This window comes from Meles meles, chromosome 2 (genome assembly GCF_922984935.1).
Source record: "Meles meles chromosome 2, mMelMel3.1 paternal haplotype, whole genome shotgun sequence".
Taxonomy (NCBI): Eukaryota; Metazoa; Chordata; class Mammalia; order Carnivora; family Mustelidae; genus Meles; species Meles meles.
The window spans coordinates 39,791,993-39,806,834 of NC_060067.1; the positions used below are offsets into that span (position 1 = coordinate 39,791,993).

Genomic DNA, 14,842 nt, shown 5'->3' on the forward strand with positions numbered 1-14,842 from the left:
GGTTGTTTACAAAAGGTAGAAAAATATTTCCCAAATTATCAGGACTGGTAACTTATACCCTAAGAGGAATGAATGGGTTTTATCTTGGCCAACACACTGACCCATAATGAAAGAAGAAATTTCTAGTTAAGAATTACTTAACGGGGGCGCCTGGGTGGCTCAGTGGGTTAAGCCGCTGCCTTCGGCTCAGGTCATGATCTCAGGGTCCTGGGATCGAGTCCCGCATCGGGCTCTCTGCTCAGCAGGGAGCCTGCTTCCCTCTCTCTCTCCCTCTCTGCCTGCCTCTCTGCCAACTTGTGATCTCTCTGCCAAATAAATAAATAAAATCTTTAAAAAAAAAGAAAAGAAAAGAAAACCTTTAAAAAAAAAGAGTTACTTAACGGCACCTGGGTGGCTCGTAGGTTAAACATCTGACTCGCACTCAGGTCATGATTTCAGGATCCTGGCTTCTGGATGGAGCCCCTGCATTAGGCTCGATGCTCAGCGGGGAATCTATTTGACCCTCTGCCTCTACCCGTGCTTGTTAAATAAATAAATCTTAAAAGTAAACAAAACAAACAAACAACAACAAAAACTTAGAGCTATATTAAAACTAATACCTTAAAATGTCATGTTGACTGGAAACACTGCTTTAAGTGTTTTTTTCTAGAAAAGACTTTCATTTGATGATTAAAATTAAATATACTGATATGGTGGGATGCCTGGGTGGCTCAGTCAGTTAAGCCATTGCCTTCAGCTCAGGTCATAATCCCAAGATCCTGGGATCTTGATTTGATTTATCAATTCTAAACTACTTATATGTATAATTTTGACAGTGAGCTACAGGTTGTACACAATCTAGCTCTGGTTTATTACCAACCAGTTGTCAGTCTTATTAATTCCCAGGATGCTCAGGGACATTCTAGTAGGCATCCTGGATTCAAGCAGAAAAATGCCAAATTTCATCACATGAATTGAATTTAACTGAAGGAAAGTACAGAAACAACACTTTCCTACTATCTGCTGTAAGGTCGATTCTTAAAGAGAAAATGGTCCATGCTTCATAAATAACATAAAAAGTTTTATGGAGATAGAATGTCAGGAATTTCAAAATAGGTGTTGCTTTAGTGCATTCAGGCTGTTAAAACAAAATACCATGGACTGGGAGGCTTAAATTAAAAAAAAAAAAAAAAAAAAAAAGTACTCCTCATAGTTTGAAAGAGACTGTAAGGTCTTAGATCATGTTCTGGCCAATTCAGTTCCTGGTGGGCACTCTCTTTCTGGCTTGCAGATGCCCACCCTCTTACTGTGTCCTCACATGCCCTTTCTTAAATGCATACAAGTAAAAGGAGATAAAACTCTGTTCTTTATGGACATTGGGGAGGGTATGTGCTATGGTGAGTGCTGTGAAGTGTGTAAACCTGGTGATTCACAGACCTGTACACCTGGGGCTAATAATACATTATATGTTAATTAAAACAACAACAACAACAAAAACAAAAACCCTTTCTGTTCCTCCTGCAAGGCCACCAATCCTATCAGATAAGATTCCCCACTCCTATGACCTCACTTAATCTTAACATCCTGAAAGCTTGATCTCCAAATACATTTCCCCTGGGAGTTATGACTTTAACATATGAATTTGGGGGGCAGAAGACACTAGTCAGTGCACAGCAGTTCTTATAATGAAAATAAAGAGATAGTCAAGACACTGTAGAATAAGGAGAAATTTAGAAATAAAGGGAAAGAGGAGAAGGGACGAGAAGACAGGAGTTAAGGAATGGGCAATACTGGAAGTGTTGCCCTACAGAGGATAGGAACAATATGCGATTTCTGATAGTAGGGTTGCAGTCACTAAAATTTAAAGTTTTGTTGTTGTTTGTTTGTTTATTGGTTTGTTTTACTTTACATTAAGTTATAAACAAAGTTTTCCAGATAAAATGATTAGAAGTATGTTACAAAGTTGACTATAGTATAGGGATATTGGAAAACAAGTGTAAAGAAGTAATTAGGGATCACGCTGTGCAGGGCCTCTACTGAAAATCTGAGTGTGAAATATATGCTTTAAGTCATAGTTCTCATTTGTGATACTATAATACACTAGAGTGCTCAGGAATAAAATGTTACTAATTAATTTCTAAAGTGGACACATGGTTTGTGTTTATAAAATATAAATTCAAATGAGTTTCAATTTAGCCCCTTGGTAAGTCACAGTCATTCACTAGCATGATGATATACTTAAATAGTGGGGAGAAAAAAATCACTTGATTATACACTCTTGCCATGAATTATACACAACATAATTCATCGCTTTGGGTCTTACACAAATTTTATTGGAATAAAATTTTTTATGGTTATTTTCAGACAAAATTAAAAGTATGTTGGGGACTTCTGTTTTGAGCAAAGGAAAGCCATTAGAGGTATTTATACAGGGTGCAGAACCTATAGAATGGTATTTTCAGGAGAGGCAGTCTTGCAATAGCAAGTCGGGTATAAGGAAAAAGGAGTTGAAAAAAGGAGACTAAAAAGCAGAAAATACTTTAATCTATTGTAACATTCTAGTTTGTCCTGATGTCCAGTTCTCCTACTAGCAATAAAAGGCTATAACAGACTATCTCTTAACACAATACAAATGTAAGTATTATGTATATGCACACATGCACATACATAGAAATATACCTATGTATACTTGTATACATGCACATGTATATTTATATATGTTTATATTCATTTGTGTTATGGATGACTATGCAAACAGATATTTCTTTTGATAAAGATTTATATTACTTGAAGCCCATAAAAACATATGATTTATAATAACATAGAATGTAATATAATACATTACATAGAATAGATAAATTATATTTATGTATATATACATATATAACATAGAATATAATATAATAGGACGATAGTTTTAGAGAATTCAGTGTAACTGGAAAACCACTGAGGAATTATACAGCAATTTTCAATGTACAGACTCATTAGCATGAATGAAAGATACATCAAATGCCATTTACAACCCCACTCCAGGATACATTCAAGTACTGTCGTCTATGGTTTGGCCTCATTTTAACCCTGTACATTAATGTTGTGTGCCTGTCAGAGTAAAAGAGGGAAGTTGGAATATCCGAAATGCAAACTCTACACATTGTTTAAGGCTTTGAAAGAAGCCAAAGAAAACATTATTTGAAATGTCTAAGCAGAGAAGAGAAAGAGAATTTAAACTCTAAAGTTTAAGATTGGGGAAATGGTGTGTCAGCCTTGATCCAGTGATGTTGGACTCCAGGGGACTGAGGTTTTGGAAGTTGCATGCTTGTCAGCATATGCAGAAAAGTGAGCATGTCCAGTGGAAGTTCCAATCAATGTGTGTGGAGATGCAGATGATGGCAGCCCACTGGAAGCCACCAGTTGGGATTTCTTAGAAGTCATAGAAGTGCTACCTGGCCCCATGTTTTCAAGTGGTCCATCCAGATTTCTCAAATTTACAAAGACATACTTCCCAGTATCTTTCCTGCATTTTTTCAGGGAAACCTTTCTCGTTGTTAGAAAGTGGGAAAGATAGACCTGGAAATTTATGAATCAGGATCACTGACAAGCGTTATTATGGGGAAGGCCAGGCTAAATTTTAATTTAAAACAATAAAACATGATGTTATTTGTACTCTAAGCATAGCTAGTCAATGGATAACTTTGTGTAGTTAAACAGCTACAGAATTAGCAAATTCATGACTTCAGGAAAAAAAAGTATGAAATCGAAACACTCAAGAAGGACATTTTACTTAACTTAGAGTTATTTTCAGATTGGAAATAAGAGCAGAAACAAAGTTAGAATTATGCAATCTTTTGTGTACCATGAATTATATTTACATATCATGACCCAATAAAATTATATAATGAATAGTGATTTTATACACATAAAATAGCTTAAATTCAATGTGTTCTTGATTTATGTCTACTCTCAAAGTCATAGAGCAAGTACACAAATTTATTTATGACTAAAGACTGTTTTTCCTCAAAACTAAAATACAATAAAAAATAAGAACGTCAATAGCATATTCCATTTGTATTAAAAAATAAGTGATCTTATTTGTAGTCCAAAGCACTTTATCAAAATGAAAAAAGCAATAAAAAGTGACTGTCAGGGAACTATAGGAAAGATTATATTTTTAGAGCATAGCAAAATAAACATAGCTCATTATGTTATTCCTCCATACTAGCATTAATTATTGGACGATCCCTTAAAGTGACCCTTATGATTATAAGCACAGTCACAAGACTAGTCATGCTTTTGCTATTTCCCAAGGAAGATGATATTTTGATGAATTCTGCATTTCCAATTTAAACAAAAAGCACAAAAATAATTCTAATGAAATTAGTGAGATTAGTGCTAATGTAGTTTCTAAGTACTAAAATAGTGTTTTGCATGTGGGAACAGAGACTATCGAAGTCAGTTCAGGAATAATGCTGGAAATAGAATGCTTTCCTCTCTTGAGAGTTTTTTCAGAGAGAAGAAATGGCAAGGGAAACAGATTTTCATTTTACTTCAGTCCCTTAAATTAACACTTTTAAACCTTAATTATACTGGTAAATGAAAATATATGTGTATGAGAGTGCACACTAATATTTTCAAGATAGATTGATCATGAAATTAAACAAAAGATAGAGATGTGACAAAAGATAAAATAACAAAAGCTAAAAAGTGATTGAGATCATTGCATTGGCAGAGACATTTTTTAGATAAAGAGACTTTTAATCTTCAATTTTACTTAGTTCACGCAAAGCTAACTTTACACACTTTAGTAAAGACATATGCTTTATGGGGAAAAAAAAAGCCTCAGGGGAACAGACCTTTTCTGGTTTAGTATTGGGCTAGACTGAAGTTATAGACATGGGAAGGGAGAAAGTTATGTTTCTAAGTGAGTCTGAGAAAGAGTGTGAGTGTGTGTGTGTGTGTGTGTGTGTGTGTGTGTGTGTTCCCCCTTTTTTTCTGTATCGTCTATGCTTTCAAATAGAAATTCATTATTCTGGAAGGGAGTTTGGTATGTGATCAAGATTGGTAAACATGGGGAAAGTTTTGTTTTCTACTGTGCAATTTGAAAAACTCATTTGTTCGAGTTTGTTTTAAATAACATGACCTTTTGAATGGTTTCTGACAGTGTCTTTTTAACATGTGATATACATATGTTTTGCATATGTATGACAAGAAGCATGATGTACATTCTTTATTGTTGTGTTTAAAGTAAAGAAAATGTTCTATAATTTCATAATGAGATAAATATTTACTTAAGAATTTTAGGAAAGGATCAGATAAATGCAATCATTTACAAATATTCTTGAGAAGATAAAAATTCATTACATAATGCAATTAAGTACCTTAAGAACAAAATCAGGTAAGGACAATGAGAGGACTGAAAATTGTAGGCAAATCTCACCTATAAACATGTAATGACCTACATAAAAGGTTAGGAAAAAAATGAATCCAATAATGCATTTAAGTTTGACGTCATTAGTTGGGCTCATGTCAGAATGCATGAACAGTGTAAAAGTTTCTCTATTAATATAACTCAACCTTAAAAATTTAAAAAGGAAGAACAGGAAGAACATATAATTATCTTGATAAATGTAGCAATTGAAAATTCTTATAGGTGTCACTTCTCACAGTGATCAAGAGACTATCTCATAATAATTGCTTTCATTTAGCCCTATCTTTTTAAAAAGATTTTATTTATTCATTTGACAGAGAGACAGCACAAACAGAGGAAGAAGCAGAGGGAAAGGAAGAATCAGGCACTCCACTGAGCAGGGAGCTCAATGCGGGGCTCAGTCCCAGGGCTCTTGGGATCATGACCTGAGCTCAGAGCAGGTAGTTAACTGACTGAGTGACCCAGGCACTCCAATATTTAGCCTTACCTTTGAAAATCATGACAAGGAAGTATTATTGATTCTTTATAAAATATAGAACTTTTTGAAGCTATCTTTATATTCTCAAGGAGCTCAATGCGGGGCTCAGTCCCAGGGCTCTTGGGATCATGACCTGAGCTCAGAGCAGGTAGCTAACTGACTGAGTGACCCAGGCACTCCAATATTTAGCCTTACCTTTGAAAATCATGATAAGGAAGTATTATTGATTCTTTATAAAATATAGAACTTTTTGAAGCTATCTTTATATTCTCAAGTCACCAATTCCATGAAGCCTAATATTTTGAAAGAGAATGATTAATAGAATGAACTTTAAGTATCAAACTCTTATTATTATTTCTTTTTTTTATATATTTTTTATTTATTCATTTGACAGAGAGAGAGGCCACAAGTAGGCAGAGAGGCAGGCAGAGAGAGAGGGAGAAACAGGCTCCCCACTGAGCAGAGAGTCTGATGTGGGGCTCGATCCCAGGACCCTGAGATCATGACCCGAGCCGAAGGCAGAGGCCCAAACCACTGAGCAACCCAGGCGCCCCTTTTATTATTATTTCTTAATTCCTCCATTAGTGTGGAGGAATTGGAGAATACATAAAAGAAAGTTGCAATCACAGGTTTCTCAATCTTCCTTATTCACCTAAATTAGTAATTCCTTTTTACCTTCAGGTGTTTTTCCTACCTACCTGTGGTAGTTATTTTTACATGCCAACTAGGCTAGGCTAAGGGATGCTCACATAGTTGGTAAGACATTATTTCTGAGTATGTGTGTGAGGGTGTCTGTAGAAGAGATTAGCATTCAAATCAGTAGCCTGAGTAAGGAAGATCACCCTCCCCAGTGTGGTTGAACATGGCCAATCTTTATAGGACCTGATAGAGCAGTAAGTTAGAGAAAGGGTAAATTTACTTTCTCTGCTTGAGCTGGAATTTCATCTTCTCTCATCCTCAGACATTGATGCTTCACAATTCTTGGGATCTTAGACTCAAGACAGGAACTTACGCCATGCCCCCACACCCACCCCATTCTCAGGCCTTTGGGACTAGATTGAATCACATCACAAACTCCGAGTTTGCTGATGGCAGATCAAAGGACTTAGTTTCTAAGTTACATGAGCCAATATCTATAATAAATTCCCTGATACATATCCATGTATATTCTATTGCTTTTGTTTCTCTGGAGAAGCTAATAAACTACTTAAATCTATCTTTCTTAGTTAATTAAAAAAAATCTTCCAGAATCCCATATTTCTTGACTTGTCTTTTCCTTCCCCTATGCCTCTTAATACCACGATCATGGTTATTTGCAAAATTTATATTAAATAATCTAATTTTCACTTTTCTGGGTTTTTTTTTTTTTTGGCAGTAAAAAAGAAAGTTGCATTGGTACAATTAGGGCTATAATATATTTAGGATTTCTAGCTTCAGCAACAACATAAGCAAACTTGATAATTTAAGAAATTAAGCTTTCACAGTCCTGCACCTATAGAAACCATACAAAAACCATAAAGGATTATAATATTTAACTAGAAATGAAGATACATATATAAACATTCTTGACTTTGTCCTTTCTTGTGTTCTCTGACTTTAAACCCACAGTGTGAAGATGATAAAATGCCAAAGCATTTGCACAATGGCTTTCCAATTTTTCACACCTGTACCCCTGGAGATAAAAATACATTATATGTTTATTAAAAAAAAATTGGAAGGGGAGGCGAACCATAAGAGATTATGGACACTGAAAAACAACCTGAGAGTTTTGAAGGGGCGGGGGTGGGAGGTTGGGGGAACCAGGTGGTGGGTAATAGGGAGGGCACGTATTGCATGGAGCACTGGGTGTTGTGCAAAAACAATGAATACTGTTACGCTGAAAAAAAATAAATAAATTTAGAATTAAAAAAAAAAGTAATTGCATTTTTTAAAGACTATGACAGTTTTGGTTTTGGCTGGTATTCTAAAGGCAATGAGTACAATTGATGCGAGAATCCGTAAGCAAATAGCCAATCCAGAACATGCCAAGGGGTCATGTAACTGGTCTAACAAGTGATAGTGTGCTTTCACTTCCAAACTTACATTAGTATATGAGGTTGCAAAAGTCAGGAAAGAGGCATTGCTTTGTGCAGAATTACTGAAGTTTGGTGGCCATTCTCCCCTATCATACTGCAAGTATCATTACTTCCCAGTGTAATGCTTTACCTACTTCTCTTTCTGCAGATTCTGACGACAGACACCAAGACCCATTAACTCATTTCCCTGTACAGTTCTTTGAACTTAGTAAGTACATTATATTGAATATTTTAGAAGTCCAATAAAAATGTTAGTTACCAAATAAAACAACACAGGAAAAAGATGAGGAAATAGTCACTTTTATTGCATTTGAAATTGAAATTAACATCCAATAAACAAAGTCATGGAGCCGAAATAGACAATATATATCATTGGCTGGACTTCATTTTGTAGATAAGAATCTCCTTAAAAAAATATAAAAAGATAAATGATTCACTCAAACGTAATTAAAAAGGAAGAACATATGAGCTTTAGAATAAGTTAATAGTGAAAAAATAGAGTAAATTAATAATGAAATTAAAATATGTATGTGCAATCTTCACTTTCCAGCAACTAGAAATGAATTCATCAGGGAACTCAATAATGCAGAAATAAATCTTGTAAGCCAGGATCTCTAAAGATCCCAATTTGGTAAATCAAAAAAAAAAAAAAAAATTCTTATAGTCTGAGTGGTACTATTAAGGTTTAAATCTTTATCATTGTGGTTTACTATTTCCCCAGTTATTCGTATCCAGAATATGTTATTCTTTAATAGCTTGTATAATGGTAATGCTACTTATGTTTAAAGTAATATGATTTCATCTGTGGAACTAAATTAAAGGCGATATGTAATGTGCAACTGAACTTGTCTATAAAGCCTGTTGGTGAGTCCTCGCTCTATCCCAAATGTCCGCATAGAATAAATAATCAAGTCTAAAGTTGTCTTTTGGTAGTTATCTTCTGTTACAAATTTAGATTATATATTCTGTCACTAGGAATAAGGGATCAATTTAGTAAAATAACGATGATCGCTTTAATAAGGTAAACAATGTATTGTGTGATGGCAGAGGGAAAATGTGAGAAGGCCAAATAAGATTATTTCATGATAAACCATGTAATGTGGAAGTAGAAGTTGGGAAATGTAGAGACATCAGTTAAAGTCATTTTATGATAATCCATACAATAGGAAAAGGTAAAGCTGGGCACTGCCTCCTTTTGGACATATATATATATATATATATATATATATATATATATATATTTTTTTTTTTTTAAAAGATTTCATTTATTTACTTGACAGAGAGAGATCACAAGCAGACAGAGAAGCAGACAGAGAGAGAGAGAGGGAAGCAGGCTCGCTGCTGAGCAGAGAGCCCGATGCGGGACTTGATCCTAGGACCCTGAGATCATGACCTGAGCCAAAGGCAGCGGCTTAACCCATTGAGCCACCCAGGCGCCCCTGGATATATGTTTTTTTTAAACATATGCTTATTATCTGTGTTTACTTTCTCTTGAATCTAGTATACTTTAATGTTTTTACCAGAATTAGCTCCTTAAATGATTTGCTTTTTAAATTGACCATGCCAATGTGCTCAGGGAAAAAAAAAAAAATACATGTCAAATCTGAGGTTAACTTATTTCTGGGTTTCCCTCTTACGTTCATCCCCTAATAATTTTCACTTTTTATTTCTTTATAGTTTCTCAGACTTAACAATTTAAAAGTTTATACATGTTTCTTCCCATCCTTTCCTGTCTAGAAAAATAATTTACCTTTGCAGACATAGCTCACACATCTATTCTGTAGACCATTCCTAAAATCTTAAGCCTTGTTGGCTTCAATTCTTGCACTTCTGTTTTTTCTTCTAGTAGATTCACTATCTACTCAACTGTGAAGAGAAGGGTTATTCCTTAAATATCTTTAGATCCTTGCATGAAATATTGTGCTGGAAATATGTATTATTCAATTAATTGTTGAACTGAATTAAATCAATGGATGTTTTATATAACCAATTGTTAACTCGATTGATTGTGTATAGGGGTATGGAAAATGTAAAGTGAATTCAAAGATGAATTTAAGAGAGTAAGCAGTCATAAAATATCCAATATCTAGTAAATTATTTGGGAATGGAAAGGCATATAATTCAAATGGGAAATTATGGGTCATTAAAAGAGAGGAAAGGCATGCATTTATATCTTAGCTTTTTTATCTTGAGTTTTTCCAATGTCAGTGCAATGAACTATGTAATGCATAAAAGAGGGAAACATGGAGACAGGTACTTCAATTTAGATGAAATATCCTTTAAAATCATAGAGTATTACAGATTTTAAGCACTTCAATGATTTCTTGGCCTTGTCAAAAACAAGTATTTGATATAATCTTTCCAAGGGGAAGGGGTACATTTTTTTCATTATTTTTTCCAATAATTAATGAAAACATTCATTGCCGTATGTTTTATTGAGCTACAGGAATTAACTGCTCCCACTTTTCTCCTCCTCATCATCTGCTCAATAATAAACTTGTTGCAATCATGACAATATTATTCTTCATCATTTAACTAACATTTATGCATGATATTCATCTTGATTTATATAAAATTAAATCATAAATGATGTTTATGACCTATCTTATACAACAGACAATTATTCAGGTTAATTAACATTTACTAAATTTCTTTTTTTTTTTTTTGTCATGTATATGTTGCATACCAATTCAGTTCCAAATGATGTGGAATGTGGAATGTCATACTAGTAAATTTATTTTAAAATATTATTGTGCTGCTCAGAGATTGATTGCTGCCCAATCAATCCCGTCTCCCTGGTCTCCGGCTGCGCTCGGAGCTCACCCAGCCTGTGACCTGTTCAAGCCCGGATGTGTAAATACCACTGAAGTGGACATTAAGAAGTCATCGAGAATGAGAAACTCACACAAAACATGGAAGTCTGTCTATGGTTTACAAAATGACATCAGAAGTCACAGCCCTACCACACCCCCACACCAGAAACTAAACCTCCAACAGAAGATGAGCTACAACAACAGATTAAATACTGACAAATACAGTTAGATAGACATCGGTTAAAAATGTCGAAAGTTGCTGATAGTCTGTTAAGTTACACGGAACAATACTCAGAGTATACCATTTATGGTGCCAACTGGCCCTTCGAACCCATGGCTGTCTGACGATACTCCTTTCTGGGAACTCGAAGCAAGCAAAGAACCAAGCCAGCAGAGGGTAAAGCGATGGGGGCTTGGCATGGATGAAGCATTGAAAGACCCCGTTGGGAGAGAACAGTTCCTTAAATTTCTAGAGTCAGAATTCAGCTCAGAAAATTTAAGGTTCTGGCTAGCAGTGGAGGACCTGAAGAAAAGGCCTATTCGAGAAGTCCCTTCCCGAGTGCAGGAAATATGGCAAGAATTTCTGGCTCCCGGAGCCCCCAGCGCCATTAACTTGGATTCCAAGGGCTATGACAAAACCACACAGAGCGTGAAGGAGCCCGGGCGGTACACGTTCCAGGACGCTCAGGAGCACAATTACAAATTGATGAAAAGTGATTCATATCCACGTTTTATAAGATCCAGTGCCTACCAAGAGCTTCTACAGGCAAAGAAAAAGGGGAAATCTCTCACGTCAAAGAGGTTAACAAGCCTCGTTCAGTCTTACTAAAAGGATCACCTTGTAGCACGGAAGAGACTGGAGTCACTGCATACACTTTGTAGCTCTTTGTTATTACCTGGAGCCGAGGACATTAGACCAAGATGTTGCATGAGCAAAGGACCTGAATTGTTCTCTCTTTGTGTACATTAAGGCATTGCCATTTCAAGCGACTCTGCCATCTCGATGCCTCCATTTCAGAATGTTGTCTGCTTACCTTCTCCTTGTACTCCGCTGGATCTGTGTCTTTTCCTTTTTAACAAGTTCAAGTGAATTAAACCTTTTTTTCCCCCCTTTCTCTTTCTCTTAAAGCTTCTGCTAGACTCACAGTTCACTGAAAATGCACTCAGTCAAAACTGGAAGAATTGTAAAAGAAAAAACATATATCAATAAGTATACATATGGCTTCACATTTATTAAACAATAAATTAGCAAAGAAAGTTTCATTTCACCAATGTGTTCACAGTCAGAAACAAGCTCCTGTCTTTGTCTGTTGTCTGTACATTCTCGGTTAATGTTTCTTGCATTCATTTTTATACCATATTTAAATAAGAAACACCTTTTACTCCAAATGTATTAAAGTTGATCCCCTCTCTGTAAATTTGTGTATGTTTATATTGTTGTTTTATCTTTCATTAAAAGATGCAGAATCTCAAAAAAAAAACCGATTGTGCTCACAAGTAGCAATTAATATATCTAAGGACTTGTACCTTTGCTGTTCCTTTAATTGAAATGTCTTTTTCTTTCTATAAGAAAATTTAGTAAAATTTTTTTAGCATAAAAACTTTTAAAAATTATGGCAGCTAAACTACACATATGGTTTTCAAGTTAACGAGTACATTGTTATTAATATCCAACTTTTATTAATCTTTTATTAATACTTCAGTGACATCACTTTTATATAAGAAGCTATAAGAATTTTTTTTTTTTTTTTTTTTTTTTTTTGCCTGAGCGCTTCCTGTCTGAGCCTTCAAGCAGCATAACCTTACACTCAGACTTGCAATGGTGGTAGAAAACAAGTGAGTGAAAGATTTGACCTTTTGGTAAAGAGGTCAGATTTTGAATTTAATGAGTGCCTAATGAAGAAATGGTAGAAATAATTGTAAAATACAGATGAGTAGAGTCTTCTCTTTGAAATGTATTTATATGAGGTGACTTTTTTTTAAACCAACCTCTGAAATCGAAAGCACTGAGCAGGATTTCTTGTTCTACATTGTTTAATTTAATTCTCTTAAAGGAAAGAAAGAAAGAAAGAAAGAAAACAAAAAAACAAAACAGCACCTATCTTAAATTTTAGATTTATCATCTACAAATTAAAGGCAATAATTGTAGAGATAGATAACAAGTTGCTACAAATAATAAAAATACCCATAAATTAGTAACTACTACCTTTAAGATATTGTGGAAAAAAAGTAAAATAAAACCATTTGTATGTATGAGAATATATGAATGGCTAAGGGTGTCAATATATTTCCTTTCTCAATATTTTCTCAAAATAGGAAACTATTGCTAGTCATACTGCTTCATTTAAAATCCTCAATTATTTTCTTTTCTATGTAAACTTGACAAATTAACCAGGCAGTGAAGTAACCGTTAGATGGTTGGTGGTTCTTGTATTCTTCAGGTGTATAATTAAAGTAGTGAAAAGAGACACTGAGTGAATAAAAGAAGAAGTAGATATATAACTTGTAGCAGGTAATACACAAGAAATACACAAATTTATGAGACATTATACATATTTGAAATAGTGTAAGGAATACATATTTGAAATAGTGGGTGGTTCTTTCAGAGGATGTGAAAAGATGGTTCCTGAATTAAGGGAAGGAGACATTAAGAGAAGCGCACAAGGGAAAGTTAGTAAGGTGGTATGTGAGTGTGTCGACTGTTAGTTCTCAAAACAGAACTAGGAGCATATACAAAAGCCTTGGAGCAAGAACAAAATTTATATCCTTAGAAGACTAAAAGCCATCTGTATCTGAGTCAAAACAATGGCACTTGATAAAGCAAGAGAGAAATGCAGGGGGCAATCACCCAGGCTTTTGAAAACATGTAAAGACAATTGGAAGTCTTCAGCATATTAGAAGTAGAGGGCATTTTCAAAATACCATCTGGTTGTTCTGTGGGAAATTGATTAAAGAAATTGGAGTAGAAGTAGAGAGAGTGGTTGGCAGGAGACATGGGAAGAGATTGTTTTTAGGTAGTGCAAACAAGTTAAATTGCCAATGAATAGATGTTGAAAGTGAATGAACAAGAAAAGTCATGGATGATTCTGTTTTGACTTTGGTAGAATTGATATTTACTGGCATGAAAAAGCTGGGAAGGAAATAAGTTTGAAAGAAAATTTTTAAACTTGGGAAGTGGTAAACGAAAATGCTTATGAGATTTCAAGTAAAAAGAACAAATATGAAGTAGATATTAATGGTGGAATTCAAGAAATAATTCTTTATGACCTATATACATTTGAGATTAATCAGCATATAGCTAGCAGACAATCAAGGAATGGATATGATTGTCTAGAGACAGAATATACATGAAAGAGAAGACTTAAACTCAAGTTCTAAAGAGTTCAGCCTTTTAGATGACAGATAGAGGTGTGTTCAGCAAATGTGGTTGTGAAGGAGCACCCACACCTGTCCTAGAAAATCAGGAGGTGGTGGTGTTCCCAAAAGCAAGAGACATATGCATTTTTTGAAGGAGTTTAATGGTGACAGCTCTGAAATGTTTAGATAGGAGAGTCCTAAGAACAGAATCGGAATCATGTGACTGGAGGCAGATAGAGGGCGAGTTTTATTTAGATTACACATGTTCATTTACTGTGGCTTGAGAAGTGGTAGAGAAAATGACAGGGGCTAAAATTTCCCCAAGATCTCCCTTAATATGGCCTCTTTTCTTAAATTCTGCTTACAGTTCTAGATAAATAACAATATGTTGATTTTTAGCAACAACAATGACATTGGGTATATTGTCCAGACTTTAGAGGGGTTTCAGTGTAATGTTGAGCACACTAGCCAGGATAAGGTAAGTTGAAAAATGACAAGGTGAGAAGTGAAGAAAACAAGTACCCATAATTTTAAAAAATATTTTATTTATTTATTTGACAGAGAGAGTGAGAGATCACAAGTAGGCAGAGCAGCAGGCAGAGATAGAGGGAAAGCAGGCTCCTCGCTGAGCAGATAGCCAGATGCCATGGGAGGCTAGATCCCTGGATCCTGAGATCATGACCTGAGCAGAAGGCAGAGACTTAACCCACTGAGC

General features: G+C 35.0%; 1 pseudogene; it reads left to right on the forward strand.

The window, feature by feature from the left end:
• Positions 1-11,808, forward strand: part of LOC123936821 — a 113,613-nt pseudogene extending 101,805 nt beyond the window's left edge.
• Positions 11,809-14,842: the final 3,034 nt, after the last annotated feature.